This window comes from Patella vulgata, chromosome 7, assembly GCF_932274485.2.
Source record: "Patella vulgata chromosome 7, xgPatVulg1.2, whole genome shotgun sequence".
In the NCBI taxonomy this organism is placed as follows: Eukaryota; Metazoa; Mollusca; class Gastropoda; family Patellidae; genus Patella; species Patella vulgata.
In genome coordinates this window covers 5642322-5653871 of record NC_065885.2, presented here as the reverse complement: position 1 = coordinate 5653871, position 11550 = coordinate 5642322, and the positions used below count along the sequence as shown (strand labels likewise).

At 35.5% G+C, this 11550-nt stretch overlaps 1 long non-coding RNA gene across 1 annotated transcript; it reads right to left on the bottom strand.

Annotated features, from left to right (window-relative positions):
* Nucleotides 1-207: 207 nt before the first annotated feature.
* On the bottom strand, nt 208-1384 carry LOC126827106 (uncharacterized). The gene is made up of 2 exons (XR_007682570.1): nt 1354-1384; nt 208-320 (listed from the first exon to the last, which is right to left on the bottom strand). It is a non-coding gene; the product is annotated as an uncharacterized LOC126827106 (long non-coding RNA).
* Nucleotides 1385-11550: the final 10166 nt, after the last annotated feature.

Sequence of the window (11550 nt, the reverse complement as noted above, 5' to 3'; positions counted from 1 at the left end):
AGTCACGTACAACTGGGGAATTGAAACCACACCAGCTGACACAATGACAAGCCTTATGATGCAGCGCTAACCATTCAGCCATCCAAATCCCATTACATAATGTATCTTTAAGAAGAACAACTGCTATTATCTTGTCAGACAGAGCCATGGTGGCTAAGTGAGTAAGACATTGGCTTGCTGACATGCAGCTTACTAATTTAATGCTTACCTTTCCTTGTTTCTTTGAACTTTGACCTGAGGCTTTCATTTTACAATGTTGTAAAGCATCATTAGCTATATCGGAGACAAATTTCTGTGCTGCTAATGATACTAGTCTTATTCTGTAAAATAAAGAGAGAGAAATGGGGTTTAACGTCCATTCAAAACAAAACAGGTCATTTCGGGATTAACATAAGGTTTAATTTTATTTCAATGGTTCATTTCTGCGTAGGGCTCTTTACCAGTTGGAGAAAACCCATGAGGTTGGACAGATGACCCTAGTCCTTGTCACATCCAGGCAGGGAATCGAAACCACGCCACCTGACTCAATAGCAGACGCTAGGATCCAATGTGCATACAATAACCATTCAGCTACCCAACCCCCTCTGCAAAATCGAATTTCAAATATAACTGAAATTGATTTAAAACCATATTTCAGACAATATCTAATTTTTCATAAACTAAATCTGCCTATTGCAGGTCCTTCTTTTGTCCTTAAATGTTATCTAAATTATTAATTAGACATTAATTAACTCATCCAGACCATAATCAACTCTCTAGTTCATCGGTTGGTTGTGATTTTTAATGGATTGCAACACATTCGCCATTTAATAATTAACTTTGTTAATTATCGTAACAATGGTAGCAACTAGCAATGCAAATCGAAACTAGGCTGTTTCTTATCAAAACTACAAACTTTGCTCAGAATAGTGTAATTTAACTCAAATTTTCAAATATATTATTACTACAGTGGTTTTCAACTTTTTTGCCAACGGCACACCTTGGAACATGAAAAAATAGTGGCACACCTGGCTAAATATATATAAAAAATATTTGAATTTTGCAAAATAAAAACATGGCAAGTCATAGATAAGGCATACTAATAAAGAAAAACACAGTTATGAACTTAATTTATTGCAGTGTTTTGAATTTCATCAGTCAAATAGCTGGCTTCTTTAGTCAGAAATTTTTTAAGTGGGCCGTTCAAACTTTCGCAGCACACTTAGGAAGATCTTGCGGCACACCTGGTTGTGAATCACTATATCACTATTTTAGTTACAAATTTAACAAAACTTGGCCCATTCAACGGCCATGTTGATACCATACCAGCGCCTCTACTAATACGTTTCATAATATCATTATACATCTACTTACACTCTTGGGTCGGAAGAATCAAAACCAGATTTATTGAGATAATATGCTGTAACTGAATCTGGCACCTGAAATAATTAAAGATGCATTACATAAATTATATACAGAGAGAGAGGGGGAGGTTTAACACGACACAAACTAGATCATTTTGGGACTAACATATGGTTCAATTTTATTTCAATAATTCACTTGCGCATAGGTGTCTTTAGCAGTGGAAGGAAACCGGAGGACCGGAAGAAAACCCACGAGGTTGGATAGGCACACCAGTTGACACAATAATAACAGACCTTGTGATACAACTTGCACGCACTAACCATTTGGACATCCAATTCAAGAATTCTGTCCGTTTACAGCGTTTTGTATAATAAGGTACGGTACATGTAGTAAGCCTATGCAGTTTTATTTTGAATGTGGTTGGTTAGAATTGGGAGATGTTTGAGGTACGGGTACTGATACCATACTTTTACAGTTTTAGGGTTTATCATAAAATGTTTGCTAATTCTGCGAATCAAGTCTCATGGTCAATGACTATTTGGAATTCCAACTGCCAAGGGTCCTTTAAATTAATTGTAGGTAGGCACTAGGCAATGGCTAGGTAACTTGTACTCGGCACCTCATGTTTTCGTCCCAAATGAATGACTATACTATGTCCATTGCCAGGTCCTCAGTCCTACATCAATGACTAGGGCGGAACCACGCCAGAAATTCCTTATAAACCACAGAACCTCCTGGCCAGTGTTTAGCAAGTCAACTTAGCTCCCTTAAATTGAATGACTCAATCATAATATTATAATATAATTCAAATGTCTGTAGTTTCTTACATTAGTAGTAGACATTATATTACAATATTTGTTATTATTACTTATTGAATTTTGCTATAAATTGAATAATGCTATAATGAAGCTGCTAGCAGGACTCCAATTTCATGTTAGTAAAGATAAGATAAGATTTTATTGAATCGAAACATCCATTGAGGACAGCATACAATATAAACAATATTAATAAATACATGATTTATGGGTATACAGACAACTCATCCCAAAGACAATTCATCCCAAGACAACTCATCCCAATATAAGACAACTCATCCCAAGATAAAAGACAACTCATCCCAACTTTAAAACATGGGTAGATATATAAGACAACTCATACCAACAAATTAAGTGCCAGTTATATTTGTTTTTATACAATTGCTTTCTCTGAAGACCATTCTGATTTTGTTATAAAAATGTGTTATCTCAATAAAATTGATATTGTTGTTATAATAAAATTGATATTGTTGTTTTAAGTTTGGGGCGCTCTGTATACTTATCATAGCGTACACGTTTCAATTCCTTCTTTGAACTATAGTAATAGATGCGACTGAAAATGTTGGCCCCAGTCTTACGATATTTATGATGTTTCCAGAAATTAGAATAGTATTTTTTTGACAAACCGTTGGTGGGAAGTCTTCTAGTTGCAAGACAAGGTCACTGAGTGGTACTCCTGCTGTTTTCACTTCTGATTTATTTGCATTAGTTGTTGATGAATTTGCAAGAGAGGCTGGTATAATTCCTGAAGAAATTTCATCTCCTTTCGACGCCATCTTTACAAATCTTGTAGTCTGGATTGTCCAGATTTAGAATTCAAAAACAAGAGTTATTTCCCTTTTACCAGTAACAAACATGTTTTATGAAATGAAATTGGGTTTAACGTCCTACTGTTTTGCTCCGACTGGGTTAAGAAGACCTGGAAACGCCATATGCAGAATGCTATGAGGGAAATTTTGCCCGAACAGCGGCACTATTGCCTACTCTTATATCGAATTTGAACTGTCGAGGGTTCTATTTTACGTGCACGCACATGTTTACCTCGGTTTTTCGTCCGATCCAAACGACTATGTACATGTACGTTGTCCCTTGCCAGGCCATCCAGTTATCCACCACTTACAAGGGGGAACTACGCTGGATCGAAAACAGAACCTCCAGCTTCCAGCCAACGTTCTATTCACTGAGCCACCATGTTTTAACTAAACGTCATGATCTATGAATGGCCTCACTTACTTACAGATTTGTCCCTTATGTTTTTATCGACCATATCCATCAAACTACAAAGTGTTTAAATTTATTAGTTATGCATCATCAGCTTGTATAGTTATATATGTAATAAAATTCATTAAATTAATGTCAAATTTTGTTTTAACTAATTTTCATTTTTTATTGATTTACAACTCAATTGTCATCTGTTTTTTTCAATCATAAATTGCAAACTTAATTTAGTTTAAGTCTTAATTATTTCTTTGAAATATATTCCGGTTGTGTTTTATTTCTCATATCAAATACAATAGGACGAAAATAATTAACAACAGCTGTTTTTGATGTACCTTATTAATCCGACAAATTTCAATTTGAAATCGACGTTTTATTAAAATACAAAATGAGTTGGATTTGTCAAGCTGTAAAAAAGTATATTCTACATACCAACACATACATGAATTAACTTAATTTTCTCCACGTAATTTTAATTTTAAATTTCTCCATATGAATTTAATTTTAAATTTCTCCATATGAATTTAATTTTAAATTTCTCCATATGAATTTAATTTTAAATTTCTCCATATGAATTTAATTTTAGATCACCATATTCTCATGTAGATCTATATGACTTTAATTAATTTTAAATTGCTCCACTTGAAATTAAATCCTTATTTATTCATGTATACAGTTTAACTAATTTTAAATTTCTCAATTTAAATTTAAAAACATGTTTCTTTCTGTATATGATTTTAAAGTAATTTGGAATTTCTGAATTTAATTTTAAATCCATGTTTCACCTGTACATCTAATTTTAAATCCATGTTTCCTCGTATATATTAATTAAAGTAATTATAAATTTCTCCATTTGAATATATTTTTAAATCTTTATGTCCTCACATACTAAATGCTATGAAATGCTATCAGTAATTAAAATATTTGCTCCTAAATAATAGATATATTTTGATCCAAATTATTACTGGAAATATTTAAAATTTAGAAAGTTTTTTGAAAGTAGAAGTACACAATTGTCAAAAACACAATCTAAATTATTTTGAGGATGCTGCTTTTTCATTAGCCTATGATTGAAAAATTCATTACCTTATTTAATTTTTAGCCAATAAAAAGGATGCATCTGTTAAATAGTTTTCTTGAACTTACCTTGAATAAGGCCTCAGGAAGGGTCCAATTAATTAACGCTTTAGTTTTATTTATTGTTCACAGTTCTCAGTTCTCTACATACACGATCAGTTGTACGTGAAATTACCTCATTTTTCATTCATTAACCCTTGCGTTATATATTCTCCCATCAACACCATTTTTATTTAGCTTTTCGCTTTTAATTTCATGCAAACAACAATATTAATATTTCATTCATGCATACTAATCCAATAAATACCGTAGGCTAGCGATGGCATCAAGAGTTGATTATGGTCTGGATAAGTTAATTAATGCCTAATTAATAATTTAGATAACATTTCAGGCCTAAAGAAAGACCTGCAATAGGCAGATTTAGCACTTTCATTATGTATGTTTAATTGCAGATAGTCAACATTTTTACTAATTTTATATTCGTTTGTGTCTTAAACAGTCACTAAGATAATCGATTCCCAAAATTAAGTTAAATAAACATTCTTATTTGTTAGACAAATCGAAGAGGTCTTGGAATTTGTTGTATCGATGTAAAACTTTTAATTTTCTAGTCGGCTGTTGGCACCAATGAAGAGGAAAAAGATCGATTTCGTGAAGAGCTGAAAGCTGCGCAGGATCAACTGAATGTTCTACGTGAAATACAGAGAAGTGCGATGGAAGCTGAACATTCATCACAGAGTCGACCTGCTAGCATGGTGTCAGTTGCATCATCTGTATCTGAACAGGGGGAGACAACTGAAGGAGAAGAAGAAGGTCAGTAATTCTTGAGTACTTGTTTTGGCATCTGCTGGTCTGTAATTCAACAATGGGGGTCTCACTGGTAAGCTGAAACCGTTGATTTATGAACCTGGGCTTTTTAGTAATGACAATGTTTGTCATTAAATCATATAAGTGATCGTTATTGTAAACTAATGTTTAGTATGTATAGAAAGTGGTTAGAAATAATACAGTTGTCATTTATTAGCAAGTGTGTAACTAGCTGTAAAAAGATGTCACTACTGGTGTAAAAGTGTGACTATTTATAACACCCATCACTATTGAATACACAAACCTGGACAATAGTGGTGTATATCATTCAATAGTCACAGTTTTAACATTTTAGTGACAGAACACCTACTTAATGACTACTGCCTAATAACTAACAATTTTAACTAACTAATACACATTATGTATATAAAATAACATCTTTGATCTACTAGTGTCGTATATATTCATTTATAAAAGCTGTTTGATGCTTACGGTAGTCAAAGCCCAATTGGGCTGTCTCCACATTATCCCAGAGGGAATGAGAGAGACGGTAAAAATCGTTGTGGTGGGGGGAGGGGGTGCAAGTGAATGCAAGTTCTTTCCATTACCATTTTGATCAGTAAGACTCAAAAGTTTTATTAAATTTTTGTATATTTTTAGATACAGCCCAGGAATCAGATCATAAAATGGTTGTTATGGAAACTGCTACCCAGATGAACTCTGAACCCCAAGTTCTCGACCTTGAATTACACCTGCTAGAATGTGCCACTGAAACAAATGAACAAGACCCACAGTTTCAGGAAATGATCAGAGAAGCAGAGAACATAGCAATCGGGGAAGATAACTCTATGAGTAACTAGAACTGCGATGCAGTTATGACGGGTTTCACCGGTGCCCCGTTACCCTTGAACATATGTCACTTCCGGTACCGATGAAACGTTAAACAGGTTTCCATATAAGCATTGCACACATCAAATAAAATGTACACAGAATCAACCAAATCCAGCAATATCAATTCATTGTATACATTTGTTACATGTAAGTGATCCTGAGAAACTTACATTACTTCCGGTGATAATGAAAATGTTAAATTAGTTTTATGAAATCAGAAATAGCATAAGGCATCACATGGTGAAAATTTTATGTAAATCGAATAATAATTGCCACTTTTATAGACCAAAAACCTTGAAAAGTGACTTGTAGAAAATCGTCTATTTCTCCCCAACCGTACAAGTTAGAAACCATTTTTTTGGTATCTGTATGATCGAGTGGGTTCAATCTATTTGTTGATTGGAATCAAATATCATAATTTTAAAAACAGTACAAATCAGACTCATTTGAATAAAATATCTGTTTTGAAGGCTAAAAATACAGTTTTTGCCAAAATTATTATTATTATTATTATTGTTCGATTGATATAGCACTTCATTACACGTGAAGTGTTTCTAAGCGCATATCACAAACATATACTTCAAACACACAGAAACAATCAAAATCAGGAGAACATAATTAAACACAGCTGCCTGTTAGGCGCTATTATTCAAAGGTTTATATCAACAAATCAACCGGCTAATCTCTATATTGAACTCAGTCGAGGTAATACCTGATGAACACCTACACCAAGTAGAGTTCAAAAATAAAAACGAAGTTTAAAAGAATCAACTTCATTAACAAAAATTAAACAATCAAAAACTGAACAGATAAATCAAATTCAAACGAAACAAATAAAACAAAGAAAATGAAAAGAGCAGTTCATTACCATTTTACATTAACAAAATAAAGGAAACCAACTTGTGAAAATTTAAAATAAAAAAAAAAATAAAAGCAAAGTAACACTAATGTTAATACTTTTTTAACGACCCTACTGAATGAATGTTGGGCTTAAAAAAACGATCATGGAATGGCCCAATATAGTAATCAAATTGATCCACTAAATGACGTTACTTCCGGTGACAGTAAAAGTGTTAAATTACTTGTATGAAATCGTAAATGACATTAGGAAGCTGGTGATTTGGCGACGAACAGTATCTGGTCAGCTTTATTTCTGAAATACTGCTCGGCTGCATTTCCGGCAGTCTATTTCACAAAATATCGTGGAGAAAATATTCATTCACTTTGATTCACTCACTCCGTCCGTTTGACACTTTCCTCTCTGGTCGGATAAACCAGTGATTTGGCGACGGGCGGTATCTGGTAAGCTCTATTTATCTCGACGATCAGTGCTTGAGATACTGCCAGACTGCATTTCCGGCAGTATACTTTTCAACTTTTTGGGGGCTTCGTTGTATGGAAGGATAACGTTGCCAATATTATTTCATTGTTCACGGTGCAAACTGCAAATGTCAGTAGTTCAAAATACGTATTTTAGTTTTACAATTTACAATTTCCATTGCTCAACAATACCAATGTCACGGTGTTAAAATACAGATTACACTTTTCAATAATACAAAATACAGTAGAATAGTTATTTTGCACATTACACTTCTGCATTCTGCATTTTGAAGAATAGAACCTTGCATAGTAGAACATATACCTTATATGGGATCTACGACGTACGTTATTTGCATACGGAAAAAAATCCGGACTATGACGGAAATTAATGATTTACGCGATAAAGTCATAAGGCCGAGGTCATTAGAAGGGGACAGTACTCGATTTTGTTAGTCTTCAACGTCCAGGCTCTATAATGTAATCAGTTCGACGCTTAGAGTATTCTGAAAGAATATAGTCTGCACACTGATCAGCTGTGAATTTTCGCTAGGCCGCTACAATCACTGATAAGGATGACATCGATGCGACTTAACAAGCCAGAAATATTAACTTTTTTCCTGCGACAAATTAAATTCTGAAACATTTTTTTTATTAATTCGAAAAATAAATAAAGGCGTTTAACGTATTTGTAGGTAAAAAATATTTCCTATTAAGTGTAAATGGGTATTAAAATGACTAAAAGGCAGCATTCCGCCCGAAGCATTAACGTCTTATGTAAACAATGCACGCGCCATTCAGTCAATGATTGACCCCGCGTGCTGTGACGGCACGTGTTAAGGCAGTCATCTTTGACAGAGATATTACTACTTGTAATTCTCTGTGAAACAGATTGAATAGTCTGGTTTAACGAGACTATTTTTATTTGTTCTCATCGAAAAAAACCCAGGTATTTCAAGTGAATCAATTTCTTGTTAAAAATTAAATTGAATATCTTATTTAATTGACACGTCTCTAAAACCCTCTGGGTAAGGTTAAAGAATCTTATAGTAACCGAGCGGAATCTCTCACCCGTATTCCAGCGCCCTGATTCGAAATGAAGTTAGCACACATATTCCTAGCGCCAATAAAAACCTAGATATAATTATCACGAAAATAATTGTTACCTTTATATTGGAAAATAACATTTTAAGACATATTAATGCAAAGTATATAATAATATATATAATATATAATAATATGTAATAGACCCCCCCCCCCCCCCAAAGAAAATTTGCTGAAATAAAGATCTTGGAGCCACCAAACCTAGTTTAGAAGTTATTGTGTGCGCAGTGAGCCTACCCTAACTCGATTCCCCACATATTTAGTACGTTTACGGTAATATATCTCCAAAAGCCAGCATAGAAGGCTTCTGGATTTTTGTATTCTAGTAGTTTATTCATCCCTTGACTCTGTGAAATACAAAACATGTTGCCACCAAAGCTGGTTCGGGTGCTTTTTGATGAAACATGGGCGTACTCCTTGTTTATTGTTCCCACGAACCCCGCCTCGAATCCGGTGCTGGGAACTTTTCGGTGGTATAACTCGATACCCCAACATAGAAAGTTAATGAAATTTGGCATCTTCATACCTTATGCATCTGTCGATTTGGTGAAATAAAAATCTTGGAGCCACGAAAGCTAGTTTAGAAGTCATTGCGTGCGCAGTGAGCCTACCCTAACCCGATTCCCCCACACATTTAGTACGTTTACGGTAATATATCTCGAAAAGCCAACATAGGAGGCTTCTGAAATTGTGCAGTCTAGTAGTTTATTCACCCCTTGATTCTGTGAAACAAAAAACATTTTGCCACTAAAGCAGGTTTGGGTGCTTTTTGATGCAGCGTGGGCGTACCCCTTGTTTATTGTACCCACGAACCTCGCCTCGAATCCTGATGCTAGGAACTTTTCGGTGGTATAACTCGATACGCCAACATAGAAAGTTAAGGAAATTTGGCATGTTCACACCTTATGCATCTGTCGATTTAGTGAAATAAAGATCTTGGAGCCACCAAAGCTAATTTAGAAGTTATTGCGTGCGCAGCGAGCCTACCCTATCCCGATTCCCTCACATATTTAGTACGTTTACGGTAATATATCTCTAAAAGCCAGCATAGGAGGCTTCTGGATTTTTGTATTCTAGTAGTTATTCATCCCTTGACTCTGTGAAATACAAAACATTTTGCGGCCAAAGCCAGTTTGGAGTGATTTTTGGTGCCGTGTGGACGTACCCCTTGTTTATTGCACCCGCGAACCCCGCCTCGAATCCAGGTGCTGGGAACTTTGCGGTGGTATAACTCGATACGCTAACATAGAAAGTAAATGAAAATTGGCCTGTTCATATCTTATCCATCTGTTGATTTGGTGAAATAAAGATCTTGGAGCCACCAAAGCTATTTTATAAGTTATTGCGTGCGCGATGAGCCTACCCTTATCCGATCCCCCCATGGTTTTAGTATGTTTATGGTGATATTTCTCTAAAAGCATGCATAGAAAGCTTCTGGAAATTTGTATTCTAGTAGTTTATTCATCCCTTGAATCCATGAAACAAAAAAACATTTTGCCACCAAAGCTGGTTTCGGTGCGTTTTGATGCAGCGTGGACGTACCCCTTTTCGCGTGCTCAGTTAGCCTAGTGTGCGATATTTTAGTATGTTTACGGTAATAGTATATATTTTTTTTCATGATGGGGGAGGGGGTCTATTACATATATACTTTGCATTAATATGTCGTTTTCTAATATAAAGGTAACAATTATTTTCGTGATAATTATATCTAGGTTTTTATTGGCGCTAGGAATATGTGTGCTAACTTCATTTCGTATCCAGGTGACCCGATGGCTTTATCGCGTAAATCATTAATTTCCGTCATAGATCCCATATAAGGTATATGTTCTACTATGCAAGGTTCTATTATGCATTTGTCTATTATGCAAAATGCAAGTCCGTTCATTTGACACTTTCCTCCCTGGGGTCGGATAGACTAGTGATCAGGCGACAGACGGTATCTGATCAGCTCTATTTATCTCTGCCATCGGTGACTAAATACTGTCAGACAGCATTTCCGACAGTCTATTTTTCTAAATTTTCTGGGGGAGATCCCGCATACCCTCCTTATGGATTCCCTACTTTGGCGCTCTTGAGTGGGCTTCGTCGAGGTTCGGTCGTTTGACACTTTATCTCAACGATCAGTGCCTAAATTACTGCCAGGCTGCATTTCCGGCAGCCTGTTTTTTCTAAAATGTCTGGGGGAGGCCCCCCTCCCGTAGTTAAAGCTCGTGCCTTTGCCCCCTTAACCTTGGACTTTGCCCCTCCAAGCACCGGCGGCTGGCGCCGCAACTGGACAGACCTTGTGATACAGCGTGCACATGCTAACCAAGCGGCCATCCACCCCACCCCCCTCTTGTGAAGAGTTAAATTTAAAGATAGAATGGGCGGAAGCATCATATTACGAGCAACTTGGTTCAATGTTCTGGAATTAAATTCTTTCACCTTGAAAGATATGCATGTATGTCAATTAAGTACACAAGAATTTTAGGCTACCAGACATGTCCCAAATAAGTATAGGCTAGGCCAATAATGTTATTTTGACCTATCACTAGAGCTGAAACATTTGATTCCGTCACGATTCTGATCACACCATATTGATTTTTCAGTCATATTTTAGAGAGCCGAAAAAAACTCCCCTTAATCAACAAATTGAAAAAATCGACCTCTATAAAAAGCTCTCCCAGTTTTGATAAGAAGAGTGATTTAATAATTAAGGAGAGTGATCTGATTTAGTTGTGTGTATGGGAAATGGTTTTGAAGATCAATAACTGCATATTAGGGGGTCATTCCTGGTTTCATAAATGATAATACCCCACCACCCATGACTTTGTAAAGGAGATCGATTTTCAATTTTAAGGGGAGGGAGAAAAACCTTCCCTCGATCGATATTCAGGTGAGTGGCAGGCGCTCAAGAGTGATCGCTCTCCTTAAAAAAAAAAAACAATGACTGATTTTTGGGACTGGCAGAAATGTGACTGCACTCAATTCTCTGAGA